At 42.1% G+C, this 13921-nt stretch overlaps 1 long non-coding RNA gene across 1 annotated transcript; it reads left to right on the forward strand.

The window, feature by feature from the left end:
• The first annotated feature begins 10961 nt into the window (after window positions 1–10961).
• Window positions 10962–13906, forward strand: LOC133475867 (uncharacterized). Its single transcript, XR_009787955.1, has 4 exons — window positions 10962–11193; window positions 12781–12865; window positions 12974–13078; window positions 13160–13906. It is a non-coding gene; the product is annotated as an uncharacterized LOC133475867 (long non-coding RNA).
• Window positions 13907–13921: the final 15 nt, after the last annotated feature.

A 13921-nucleotide genomic window follows, 5' to 3' on the forward strand; every position in this document is an offset into this window, starting at 1 on the left:
TGCTTTGATGAAGCCGATAATAAACGATACCCTGTTGGATCATCTTGGAGAAACAGTGAATGCATGGATTGTACATGCAGCAGTTGTTGCGCTGCGTACGTTCAAGGATTTTTGTGTTATTGAGTGAAATATGTAGTTGTTAACTGTATGTTTACTGCTTATTTGCAGGTATGGCACTCCCACACGATTCCCTGATGATTGCGTATCCGTGTTTGACAAAGCGGCATGTAAATACAGAGTGCACAAGATAGATGACCCATCTGTTGAATGTCCAATTTTTGGTGCAGTAGGAAAGTGACAACACAACGGACATTCCTCGCTGACTCCTCACAAAAAAAATATAATAATAATGCCACTTATCTACTACTAACATAGCACATAGCATAGTAGTATATTTGCAATGTATGGAGTCACACTTATGGAAGAAGAAAATGTGATGTATTTGCACATTTAAGGTCATAAGTAAAAATGAATAAATCATGGAATAATTTTTTTACTCTTTGTATTCATTTTCCATCACAAGAAGTGTAAATTCTAAACTTTCAAATATCTGCTTCATTCAAGTTTATTATTTGGTAAAATTTTACCAGAACATTTATATAATTTTTATTGTAATTGAACTATTGTCATACTTGTATGACAGGTAATAATGTTCAAATGTGTGTCTGTACAGGTAATAAATATTTTAAGACAATGCCTTGGGATACCCCCTGGAAAAGCTGGAGAAGGAAGTCTGGGCTGGATGGCAATATATGCAATACAAAACCATTATACCACCCTACAGCCACTCTGAAATAGTGAACATATTCTTTGTTTCTAGAGCCCATCAATAGAACCGTGCAGACATCTGCTCAATGTGCTTATTTAGGCAGTTAAAGTGAAAAGTGAATTTCTAATGAAATATACTTCTCACTGCAACCCCCCCCCCCCCAAAAAAAAATTAAAAATAAAACTTGGCCGACTGGTTAGCACATCTGCCTCACAGTTCTGGGGACTGCGGTTCAATCCCCGGCCCCGCCTGTGTGGAGTTTGCATGTTCTCCCCGTGCCTGCGTGGGTTTTCGCCGGGCACTCCGGTTTCCTCCCACATCCCAAAAACATGCATGCTAGGTAAATTGAAGACTCTAAATTGCCCGTAGGTGTGAATGTGAGTGTGAATGGTTGTTTGTTTCTATGTGCCCTGCGATTGGCTGGCAACCAGTTCAGGGTGTACCCCGCCTCCTGCCCGATGATAGCTGGGATTGGCTCCAGCACGCCCGCGACCCTAGTGAGGAGAAGCGGCTCAGAAAATGGATGGATGGATGGATCTCTTCATGAAATAATGCTTACAGTTTCACATGCCATTATCAATGAAAAATCCTTTGCATATTCTGTAAAATGGCGGCACGGTGGCCGACTGGTTAGAGCGTCAGCCTCACAGTTCTGAGGTGCAGGGTTCAATCCCCGTCCCCGCCTGTGTGGAGTTTGCATGTTCTCCCTGTGCCTGCGTGGGTTTTCTCCGGGCACTCCGGTTTCCTCCCACATCCCAAAATCATGCATTAATTGGAGACTCTAAATTGCCTGTAGGCATGACTGTGAGTGCGAATGGTTGTTTGTTTCTATGTGCCCTGCGATTGGCTGGCAACCAGTTCAGGGTGTACCCCGCCTCCTGCCCGATGACAGCTGGGATAGGCTCCAGCATGCCCGCGACCCTAGTGAGGAGAAGCGGCTCAGAAAACGGATGGATGGATGGATATTCTGTAAAATGTTGCCATTGTTTGTACCGATGTAGGTGCAACACAATGCCTGGATGAGGTTGATAACAAATGGTATCCACTTGGATCATCTTGAAGAAACAGCGAATGCAGGGATTGTTCCTGCAGCGGTTGCTGCTCTGTGTAAGATCAAGGATCACGTTTTTTTTCGAGCGTTATTTTCTAGCGTTATGCAATTGTTGACTGTGCGTTTGTTGCTTATTTACAGGTATAGCACTCCCACAGATTTCCCTGCGTATCTGTGTTTGACAAAGCTGCATGTAAATACAGAGTGCATAAGATGGATGACCCATCTGTTGAATGTCCAGTTTTTGTTCAAGTATTGAAGTAATGAAGCAATGACATCCCTCTCGGAATCCTCGCAAAAAAAGCCATCCAATACACACGGTAGTGTATTTGCAATGCAGGGAGCGGAACGTATCGAGGATGTGAAATATATATACATTTAAGGTAAAAAGTGGAAATTAATAAAGCTGTGAGGGATGCCATCAAGCTGAAGAAGGAGTCCTATCGGGCCTTTTTGGCGTGTGGGACTCCTGAGGCAGCTGATGGGTACCGGCTGGCAGCTTTGGTGGTTGCTGAGGCAAAAACTCAGACGTGGGAGGAGTTCGGTGAGGCCATGGAGAATGATTTCCGAACGGCTTCGAGGAAATTGTGGTCCACCATCCGGCGTCTCAGGAGGGGGAAGCAGTGCACCATCAACACTGTGTATAGTGGGGATGGGGCGCTGCTGACCTCGACTCGGGACGTTGTGAGTCGGTGGGGAGAATACTTCGAAGACCTCCTCAATTCCACCGACACGCCTTCCCATGAAGAAGCAGAGTCTGGGGTCTCTGAGGCGGGCTCTCCTATCTCTGGGGTTGAGGTCACCGAGGTTGTTAAAAAGCTCCTCGGTGGCAAGGCCCTGGGGGTGGATGATATTCGCCCGCAGTTCGTAAAGGCTCTGGATTTTGTGGGGTTGTTCGGTCCCTGTACGACCAGTGTCAGAGTTTGGTCCGCATTGCCGGCAGTAAGTCAGACTCGTTTCCAGTGAGGGTTGGACTCCGCCAAGGCTGCCCTTTGTCACCGGTTCTGTTCATAACTTTTATGGACAGAATTTTTAGGTGCAGCTGAGGCGTAGAGGGGGGCCGGTTTGGTGGCCTCAGTATTGCATCTCTGCTTTTTGCAGATGATGTGCTTCTGTTGGTTTAATCAAGCCGTGATCTCCAACTCTCACTGCAGCGGTTCACAGTCGAGTGTGAAGCGGCTAGGATGAGAATCAGCACCTCCAAATCTGAGACCATGGTCCTCAGTCGGAAAAGGGTGGACTGCCCTCTCCGTGTCGGGAATGAGAGGAGCCAGATGAGGTGGCTCGGGCATCTGTTTAGGATGCCTCCCGGACGCCTCCCTGGTGAGGTGTTCCGGGAACGTCCCACCGGGAGGAGACCCCGGGGATGACCCAGGACACGCTGGAGAGACTATGTCTGTAGTGGCTGTAGGGTGGTATAATGGTTAAGAATGTTAAACTGTTATTTCAAACTGTGCAGTTAACACAACTTTTATGATTGCAACAGTTTTGGCCCTGAAACAAAATATTTCACATTACAGTACTATAGCTGCATTTTTGTCTTGGAACTTGGAAGTGTAAAATTAATTTGTGTACGTAAGTGATGTTTAATTAATTGTCTTGCTTATATTGTACTGAGCAGCCAGATCCTTTCCTGACTATATGCTATAGTAAACTATTATCCACTCTAAAATACGCATTAACAAAAATAGTCATTTAAAAAAAAACACACACACACAAACAAATAGAACCTTGCAGACATCAGGACTCAGAACTTTGTGCTTTTTCTCATCATCGGCTCCGTGCTTCAGGTATCTTTGTTTTTTGCCTAAAATGGCAACCACATCCCACAATGCCACACATCGACCATTTAGCAATGTGGATAGCAATAACCACAGTGAACGTAAACATTACTGTACACGAAAGGCTAAGACACCGCAATGATTTGCAAGCGAACCCAATGTTATTTCATCATCAGACATTCTGTTTACAGCTATTTCTATATTGCACAGTATATATTTTTAACCACACAACGATCAGAATAAGGTAAATATAATGTTCTGGGACTGGAACGGATGAAATGCATTTCCATCCATTTCAATTGGAAACATTACCTCGGTTTACAAACGTTTCAGTTTGAGAACAGGGTTATGAAACAAAATAAATTCGCAACCTGACGTTCCACTGAATATTATCTGGAGCAGTGTTTCCCAGCCTGTATTGAGCCAAAGCACATACTTTATTATACTTTAGCAAATTTTCACAGCACACCACCAAACAAACGTCATAAAAAGTCTATATCCTTAAATAATGATCAGCCCAGCTCTGGTCTGTTTAACTGAACACAAAGCTATTATTCTGTTGTATGACTGGTAACAGGTTAATAATATCTTCTGTCATCTTGTGGTGAGCATTTACTCTTCTACCTGTCACTATATGTCATTGGCATAAATAGATGAGCAAAGACATTATTTGTAGTAAAAATAAATAAATCTTAGCGACAGCTTTTCGCACAGCACACCTGATGATCTTTCACAGCACACGAATTTGCCGCAGCACAGTGGTTGGTAAACAGCGTATTAGAAGATAACATGTTAATGTTCTACTACATGATTGTTTATATTGACAAGTATTGCATGCAGAATGAATTTTGTACCAAAGGAACTTTTATTCTTTTTTGCAGTCAAGTGATATATTATTGCCAAACAGGCAAGTCCAATGTGTGATGCTTTATTGACATAACGAGCGAGTGACCATGAACACTCCCGACTTTGCCCTATTTAATTCTTCCGCTGTCCTCCACTGTAATTCTTTGGGACCCAAGCCTCTCTTTGGTCTGTTGAGACTTACTGCAACAATGGTAAGTTTAATTATTTAAAACAAATCGAGTTATTTCTTTTACTTTTTAAAGAAATGCTATGTTTGCTTCTGAAAAATGTTAACACATGAAATGATTTAATTTTTTCCTGTTTCCCGTAGAGAACATACTTGTGTGTGGCTTCACTGATATGTGCTGTGCTGTCACTGGCAAATGGCCATTGCTTTCTTAAGCAAGTGGAACCAGGTAAAAATAAATCTTTGTTGCTCTGTGTTCATGAAGTCATGTTTATCGTGTCTTCTGAATGAAAAAAATGCAACACGCAAAATGTTATTCTTCTTCTTTACCGTAGGTGCAACAGATTGCTTTGATGAAGCCGATAATAAACGATACCCTGTTGGATCATCTTGGAGAAACAGTGAATGCATGGATTGTACATGCAGCAGTTGTTGCGCTGCGTACGTTCAAGGATTTTTGTGTTATTGAGTGAAATATGTAGTTGTTAACTGTATGTTTACTGCTTATTTGCAGGTATGGCACTCCCACACGATTCCCTGATGATTGCGTATCCGTGTTTGACAAAGCGGCATGCAAATACAGAGTGCACAAGATAGATGACCCATCTGTTGAATGTCCAATTTTTGGTGCAGTAGGAAAGTGACAACACAACGACATTCCTCGCTGACTCCTCACAAAAAAAATATAATAATAATGCCACTTATCTACTACTAACATAGCACATAGCATAGTAGTATATTTGCAATGTATGGAGTCACACTTATGGAAGAAGAAAATGTGATGTATTTGCACATTTAAGGTCATAAGTAAAAATGAATAAATCATGGAATAATTTTTTTACTCTTTGTATTCATTTTCCATCACAAGAAGTGTAAATTCTAAACTTTCAAATATCTGCTTCATTCAAGTTTATTATTTGGTAAAATTTTACCAGAACATTTATATAATTTTTATTGTAATTGAACTATTGTCATACTTGTATGACAGGTAATAATGTTCAAATGTGTGTCTGTACAGGTAATAAATATTTTAAGACAATGCCTTGGGATACCCCCTGGAAAAGCTGGAGAAGGAAGTCTGGGCTGGATGGCAATATATGCAATACAAAACCATTATACCACCCTACAGCCACTCTGAAATAGTGAACATATTCTTTGTTTCTAGAGCCCATCAATAGAACCGTGCAGACATCTGCTCAATGTGCTTATTTAGGCAGTTAAAGTGAAAAGTGAATTTCTAATGAAATATACTTCTCACTGCAACCCCCCCCCCTGATTTCACCCTATTTGGTTCCAAAGGTTCTTCCACTGTCCTTGACTATATAATCCTTTGCGAGACAAGCCTCTCTTTGATAAAACTTACTGCAACAATGGTAAGTTTAATTATTATTGTTTTTTTTTTTTTTTTTTTTTTTTTTTAGGTCGGGCTGTTTTTTATTTTCCTTTTCACAACTGAATAAGGTTCCATTTAAAATACACAAAATACAAATTATTTTCTGTTGCCCTTAGAGAACATACCTGTTTCTGGCTTTGTAGCTCTGTGCCCTGCTGCCACTGTCAAATCGCCAATATTCTGTCATGGTGCTCGAACCAGGTGAAAAATAAATATTTGTTGTTCTCTGTTCGGCGGACAAATGGTTGGAGCGTCCGCCTCACAGTTCTGAGGACCGGGGTTCAATCCCCGGCCCCGCCTGTGTGGAGTTTGCATGTTCTCCCCGTGCCTGCGTGGGTTTTCGCCGGGCACTCCGGTTTCCTCCCACATCCCAAAAACATGCATGCTAGGTAAATTGAAGACTCTAAATTGCCCGTAGGTGTGAATGTGAGTGTGAATGGTTGTTTGTTTCTATGTGCCCTGCGATTGGCTGGCAACCAGTTCAGGGTGTACCCCGCCTCCTGCCCGATGATAGCTGGGATTGGCTCCAGCACGCCCGCGACCCTAGTGAGGAGAAGCGGCTCAGAAAATGGATGGATGGATGGATCTCTTCATGAAATAATGCTTACAGTTTCACATGCCATTGTCAATGAAAAATCCTTTGCATATTCTGTAAAATGGCGGCACGGTGGGCGACTGGTTAGAGCGTCAGCCTCACAGTTCTGAGGTGCGGGGTTCAATCCCCGTCCCCGCCTGTGTGGAGTTTGCATGTTCTCCCTGTGCCTGCGTGGGTTTTCTCCGGGCACTCCGGTTTCCTCCCACATCCCAAAATCATGCATTAATTGGAGACTCTAAATTGCCTGTAGGCATGACTGTGAGTGCGAATGGTTGTTAGTTTCTATGTACCCTGCGATTGGCTGGCAACCAGTTCAGGGTGTACCCCGCCTCCTGCCCGATGACAGCTGGGATAGGCTCCAGCATGCCCGCGACCCTAGTGAGGAGAAGCGGCTCAGAAAATGGATGGATGGATGGATATTCTGTAAAATGTTGCCATTGTTTGTACCGATGTAGGTGCAACACAATGCCTGGATGAGGTTGATAACAAATGGTATCCACTTGGATCATCTTGAAGAAACAGCGAATGCAGGGATTGTTCCTGCAGCGGTTGCTGCTCTGTGTAAGATCAAGGATCACGTTTTTTTTCGAGCGTTATTTTCTAGCGTTATGCAATTGTTGACTGTGCGTTTGTTGCTTATTTACAGGTATAGCACTCCCACAGATTTCCCTGCCTATCTGTGTTTGACAAAGCTGCATGTAAATACAGAGTGCATAAGATGGATGACCCATCTGTTGAATGTCCAGTTTTTGTTCAAGTATTGAAGTAATGAAGCAATGACATCCCTCTCGGAATCCTCGCAAAAAAAGCCATCCAATACACACGGTAGTGTATTTGCAATGCAGGGAGCGGAACGTATCGAGGATGTGAAATATATATACATTTAAGGTAAAAAGTGGAAATTAATAAAGCTGTGAGGGATGCCATCAAGCTGAAGAAGGAGTCCTATCGGGCCTTTTTGGCCTGTGGGACTCCTGAGGCAGCTGATGGGTACCGGCTGGCAGCTTTGGTGGTTGCTGAGGCAAAAACTCAGACGTGGGAGGAGTTCGGTGAGGCCATGGAGAATGATTTCCGAACGGCTTCGAGGAAATTGTGGTCCACCATCCGGCGTCTCAGGAGGGGGAAGCAGTGCACCATCAACACTGTGTATAGTGGGGATGGGGCGCTGCTGACCTCGACTCGGGACGTTGTGAGTCGGTGGGGAGAATACTTCGAAGACCTCCTCAATTCCACCGACACGCCTTCCCATGAAGAAGCAGAGTCTGGGGTCTCTGAGGCGGGCTCTCCTATCTCTGGGGTTGAGGTCACCGAGGTTGTTAAAAAGCTCCTCGGTGGCAAGGCCCTGGGGGTGGATGATATTCGCCCGCAGTTCGTAAAGGCTCTGGATTTTGTGGGGTTGTTCGGTCCCTGTACGACCAGTGTCAGAGTTTGGTCCGCATTGCCGGCAGTAAGTCAGACTCGTTTCCAGTGAGGGTTGGACTCCGCCAAGGCTGCCCTTTGTCACCGGTTCTGTTCATAACTTTTATGGACAGAATTTTTAGGTGCAGCTGAGGCGTAGAGGGGGGCCGGTTTGGTGGCCTCAGTATTGCATCTCTGCTTTTTGCAGATGATGTGCTTCTGTTGGTTTAATCAAGCCGTGATCTCCAACTCTCACTGCAGCGGTTCACAGTCGAGTGTGAAGCGGCTAGGATGAGAATCAGCACCTCCAAATCTGAGACCATGGTCCTCAGTCGGAAAAGGGTGGACTGCCCTCTCCGTGTCGGGAATGAGAGGAGCCAGATGAGGTGGCTCGGGCATCTGTTTAGGATGCCTCCCGGACGCCTCCCTGGTGAGGTGTTCCGGGAACGTCCCACCGGGAGGAGACCCCGGGGATGACCCAGGACACGCTGGAGAGACTATGTCTCTCGGCTGGCCTGAGAACGCCTCAGGATCCCCTCGGAAGAGCTGGAGGAAGTGGCTGGGGAGAGGGAAGTCTGGGCTTCCCTGGTGAGGCTGTTGCCCCTGCGACCTGACCTTGGATAAGCGGAGGAAAATGGATGGATAACTTATTATTTTTATTATTATTTATTAATTAGAAATTAATAGAAAATTTATTTGTGCATCTATTCTTGCTACATATCGTGATGCAATGACAAACAGAACAATTAAATAGTCTCTAGAAGGCAGAATGTACAATAAACCTTGTAAGGGATTTGAGGTTGAAAAAGGGGTGCAGGGCAGTGTCACGTCTAGACTGAAATTATGAAATAAATGTAATTAATCTGCACAAAATCAAGAAAATACCATTCGCAATGAACGAAAAGCAGCACAAATAACCTTCTTTTCAAAGTAAATTCACACAAAAAGGGAAACAAACTACAATACATCCATCCATCCATTTTCAATGCCCCCTATCCTGGTTAGGGTCGCGGGGCGCTGGAGCCTATCTCAGCTGACTTTCGGCAGTCAGTCGCAGGGCACATATAGACATACTTGGCAAGTAAAGATGATTCTGATTCTGATTTACACCGTCACTGAGTGGGAACTGAACCCACGCTTTCCGCACCAAAGTCAGGCGAGTGTACCGCTACATCATCATTGACGAAACTACAATACACTCAAGTAAAAATATTGTGCTCATTTAAGAGTACTGTGAGTAATATGACAAGTAAAAGTAAAAAGTAGTTGTCCAAATTATTACTTGAGAAAGACTAAGAAAGTGAAAAAAAACTACTAAAGTACAGATTAACCAGTGAGTAACCTCTGGTTTATTTTTCAAATCAGAGCATGAGCGTCAATCAAATTAAAAAACAACATAAAATTAAAATATTGCTGAACAATATCACTTTATCTAAAACATAATAAATAAAATCTTTATCAAATAAAATCTTTGTTAAATAACAAGTTAAGGCAAATTCAGCTCCAAGAAATGGTCTTATACTATACCGTTTCCACTTGTTAAACAGCACAGTACTGTAGGCTCACCAGGCAGACTACAAAAACAGGAACAAGGCTGCTGTTGATATAAATGCCAAATGTCAGGTTTTTGTGCTGTAAAATAATTTTGACCAAGATCAATCATTTTAAACTTTTTCCACCATTAATGTGACCTATAATTTGTAAAATGTAACTGACTTACCAATAGGACCTTGCAGAAATGTGCTATTAGTTCAAGGTTTAAATGGATTTTACTACAAGTGCTAAATGGATGAAGTGTTAATTTTATACTGTAAACCAGAAAGCCATACTGACAAGTACCACACAAAAATAATGTTGTGCCCAAGGAAGAAGTTTAGTCATATTACTGCCAAAAATCTGTGAAGGTTTCTGTTTATGTACATAAAGAGGTCACGACCACCAAGTGACCGACCCTCACTTCAGCCTATTTAACGCCAAAGGTTCTTCCACTGTTCTTCACTATAATCCTTTGTGACACTTTTTGTAACAATGGTAAGCTTAATTTGTTGTTTGTTTTTGTGATATAACTGAATGCAACATTTGCTTCTGTAAAATGTTAACTATTGACTAACATTCATGCATGTTCTGTCAAAATAAACCCGTTAAATTGTTTTCTGTTGCCCTTAGAGAACCTGCCTGTCTCTGGCATTGCTGCTATATGCAGTGCTGTCACGGGCAAATGGGTATTGTTATGTTAAGTTGCTGGATGAAGGTAAACACAATAATTTGTTTGGCTGTGTTCATGAAGTATTTTTTTCATAGTTTTCACATGCTGTATCGTGAACGAAAAAAATACTATAGAAAAATGTCATACCCATGTAGGTGCAACACACTGCATGGATGAGACTGATAATAAATGGTATGCAGTTGGATCATCTTGGAGAAACAGCAACTGCATGGATTGTACTTGCACTAGTTGCTGCTCTGCGTAAGTTGAAGGATCGTTTTCATTGCTGTAAATTATGTCGTTGTTGACTGTGTATTTACTGCTTAATTACAGGTTTAGCATTCCCAGGCAATTCCCTGGTGACTGCATATCCGTGTTTGACAAAGCGGTATGTGAATACAGAGTGCATAAGAGGGATGACCCGTCTATTGAATGTCCAATTTTTGTTGCAGTAGGAAAGTGACACAATGACATTCCTCGCAGACTCTTCACAAAAATAAATAAATAATAATTTTAAAAAAGGGATAAATAAACAAACAAACAAATAAATAAATAGCTTTCGAGTCTTTGTATTTATTTATTTATTTTACAAGAACTGCGATTGGCTGGCAACCAGTTCAGGGTGTACCCCGCCTCCTGCCCGATGATAGCTGGGATAGGCTCCAGCACGCCCGCGACCCTAGTGAGGAGAAGCGGCTCAGAAAATGGATGGATGGATGGATTTTACAAGAAGCGTAAATCAGAAACATAACATAAACACCTCTTAGATCTTAGCTTATATTTGGTAAAACTATTCTTCTTGGCCAGGAACTGACAGATACTATAAGGGCATTGTGAGGGGGCACATTGCCATGATGAAGCAGCCAGGAGTAGTCCTGCCACAACTCTCATCGCTTTTCCTGCACTGAATGAAGGAAACGCAGCAGGATCTCTTTGGAAATGTGCTGCTTGATCGTCTGGTGCTGTGGTAAGAACTCGCGGTGGACGATTTCACTCACATCGAAGACTGGGATCACAATGACTTTGACTACCTTGCTTATTTTGGCCTTGGCATCGTAGGACTCTTTCACTGAGGGCTCTAGCATTTGGTGTCGGGGGCATACTCGAAGATCCACAATCAAGCAATTTAGTCACAATCAAGCAATTCTGGTCTTATCTCATTAGTCTCATTGTTACTCATTCTGCTCATTGCTTGATGACCTGACACAGAGGCTATGTTTATAAAATACACGTGGAAAAACTTGTAAAATTAAATAAAAGAATTAGACAGAATTTGCTGGAAACCTCATGTAAAACACATACAATCTAGATTAGAAGCATTTCAGTTCTGTCCAAAGCCAAGTGCTTCCTGAATAATGAATCACGCCATATTCTTTATAATTCATTAATACTACTACATTTGAGTTAGTTCCGAGATCTGTGGAAACATGCAAAAGTTCTTTACAACTGTTGTGCATTCTTCAGAAACGGGCCATAATTGACTTCAAAACTACCCAAACAATGTCTGCTCTGTTTTATTTCAAGCTACCTTTTTTAGTTTAGTTTTGTTTAATGTTATCATTTTATTGGTTACATGTTTGAAATAGGCAGGACGGTGGAGGACTGGTCTGCCTCACAGTTCTGAGGACCCTGGTTCAAATCCGGCCTCGCCTTGAGTGGAGTTTGCATGTTCTCCCCGTGCCTGCGTGGGTTTTCTCCGGGTACTTCGGTTTCCTCCTACATCCCAAAAACATGCATTGTAGGTTAATTGACAACTCTAAAATGCCCGTAGGTGTGAATGTGAGTGCGAATGGTTGTTTGTTTATATGTGCCCTGCAATTGGCTGGTGACCAGTTCAGGGTCTACCCTGCCTCTTGCCCGAAGTTAGCTGGGATAGGCTCCAGCACGCCTGTGACTCTAGTGAGGGTAAGCGGTACAGAAAATTGATGGATGTATAGCTGTTTGGAGTAAAGACAATCAATCAATCAATAGTTTGATGGTGTTATATATATCTAGGTGATTTTACTCAAGGACAAAACTCGTTGTTCGGGTTTGAAATATACTGTATCTTTTGTGATGTGAGTCCTGGAACATTTCTGACACATCTTGTATGTTAATATTCAACTACCAGAGTGCTAGTATTGAACATACAGAATTAATTTTGCGTCAAAGGAACTTTTAGTCTTTTAATTTCCAAGTCTAGTAATATCATACTATCCAATGTGTGATACTTTTGGCTAATTGACATGAAGGGGCGGTGACCACCAGGCGAACACCTGGCACTTTGCCGTATTTACTTCAGTAGTTTTTCCACTGACATTCAATTTAATACTTTGCAACCCAACCAAGCCTCTTCTCAGTCTCATGACACTTTTTGTAACAATGGTAAGTTTAACTTTTGCATGTTTTTTTTTGTTTTTTTTGTATTTGGTTTTGGTTTCTTTTCATTTATGTGGCATAACTAACTTTGAATGGCAAAAATGGTATTTATTTATGAAATGTCCTAACAATTGAATAACTTTCACTGAGGTTCTCTAAAAATATACTAATTTTATTGTTTTCTGCTTCACCGTAGAAAACATATCTGCCTCTAGCTATGCTGATATGCGCAGTGCTGTCACTGGCAAATGGTCAATGCCATCCTAAAGTGCTGGAACCAGGTAAAGACAATACTTTCAATTTTTGCTGCTCTGTGTATTTTTTCACATGCTGTATTGTGAATGAATAAATACTTGCCATGTTGTCATCATTCTTTGTATCCATGTAAGTGCAAAATATTGTCTGGATAAGGTCGATAATAAATGGTTCCCGGTTGGATCATGTTGGAGAAACAGTGACTGCATGGATTGTACCTGCACCAGATGCTGCTATGCGTAAGTTGGAAGATCACATTTTTTCCATGCATTTTTATCTCATCCATGCAGTTGTTGATTGTGTGTTTACTCCTAATGTAGGCATGGCATTCCCCAAGAATCCCTGATGATTGCGTGTCTGTATTCAACAAACCGGCATGTAAATACATAGTGCACAAGAGGGATGACCTATCTAAAGAGTGTCCAGTTTCTGGTTTAGTTGGAAAGTGATGAAGCAATGACATCCCTCACCGACTCCACACTTTTAGTGGCTTTTCTGGTCGATTAGCACACTTTCATGAAATATATTAGACAGTCTGTTATACATCAGTAAGTGCAGTACATGTGTGATAAAACGTATACTATTGGCGATGTAATGAGGAAACACCAATGTCTCTTGTGTGAAGCCACAGACCAATCACAGCCTGGCTGAATGGATGTGTGCGTGGTCTCTTGAAGCATCATGGGAGCGATGACTCAACGTGACTCGTAGCTGCGCTTCCTATGCATTTGAACAGGAAGTATGAAAATTCAGCTATTTTAATGATGAAATCACTGAAATGATGAAATCATTGAAATTATTGGATTGAAAAATAAAATCAACGTAAAGCACGGACCATAGAACTCATATGGAACAATTTAATGTAATCATAAGGTTTTTTTTTTACTTTTCACACGCAGTGGAAAGGAAAGACCACCAGGGGGTAGTGCGGCTCTTGCCTCACTACCCTGACCGCACGTCACTGCCACAAACATGCATATTAAACATTTACAGAACAAGACAGATAATGTATATCAATATATATTTTTGTGATATTTAATTTTGTCATATTTGGTGTTGGAGTAGGCCGAAGGTAAAGGAAA

This window comes from Phyllopteryx taeniolatus, chromosome 3 (assembly GCF_024500385.1).
Source record: "Phyllopteryx taeniolatus isolate TA_2022b chromosome 3, UOR_Ptae_1.2, whole genome shotgun sequence".
Lineage (NCBI taxonomy): Eukaryota > Metazoa > Chordata > Actinopteri > Syngnathiformes > Syngnathidae > Phyllopteryx > Phyllopteryx taeniolatus.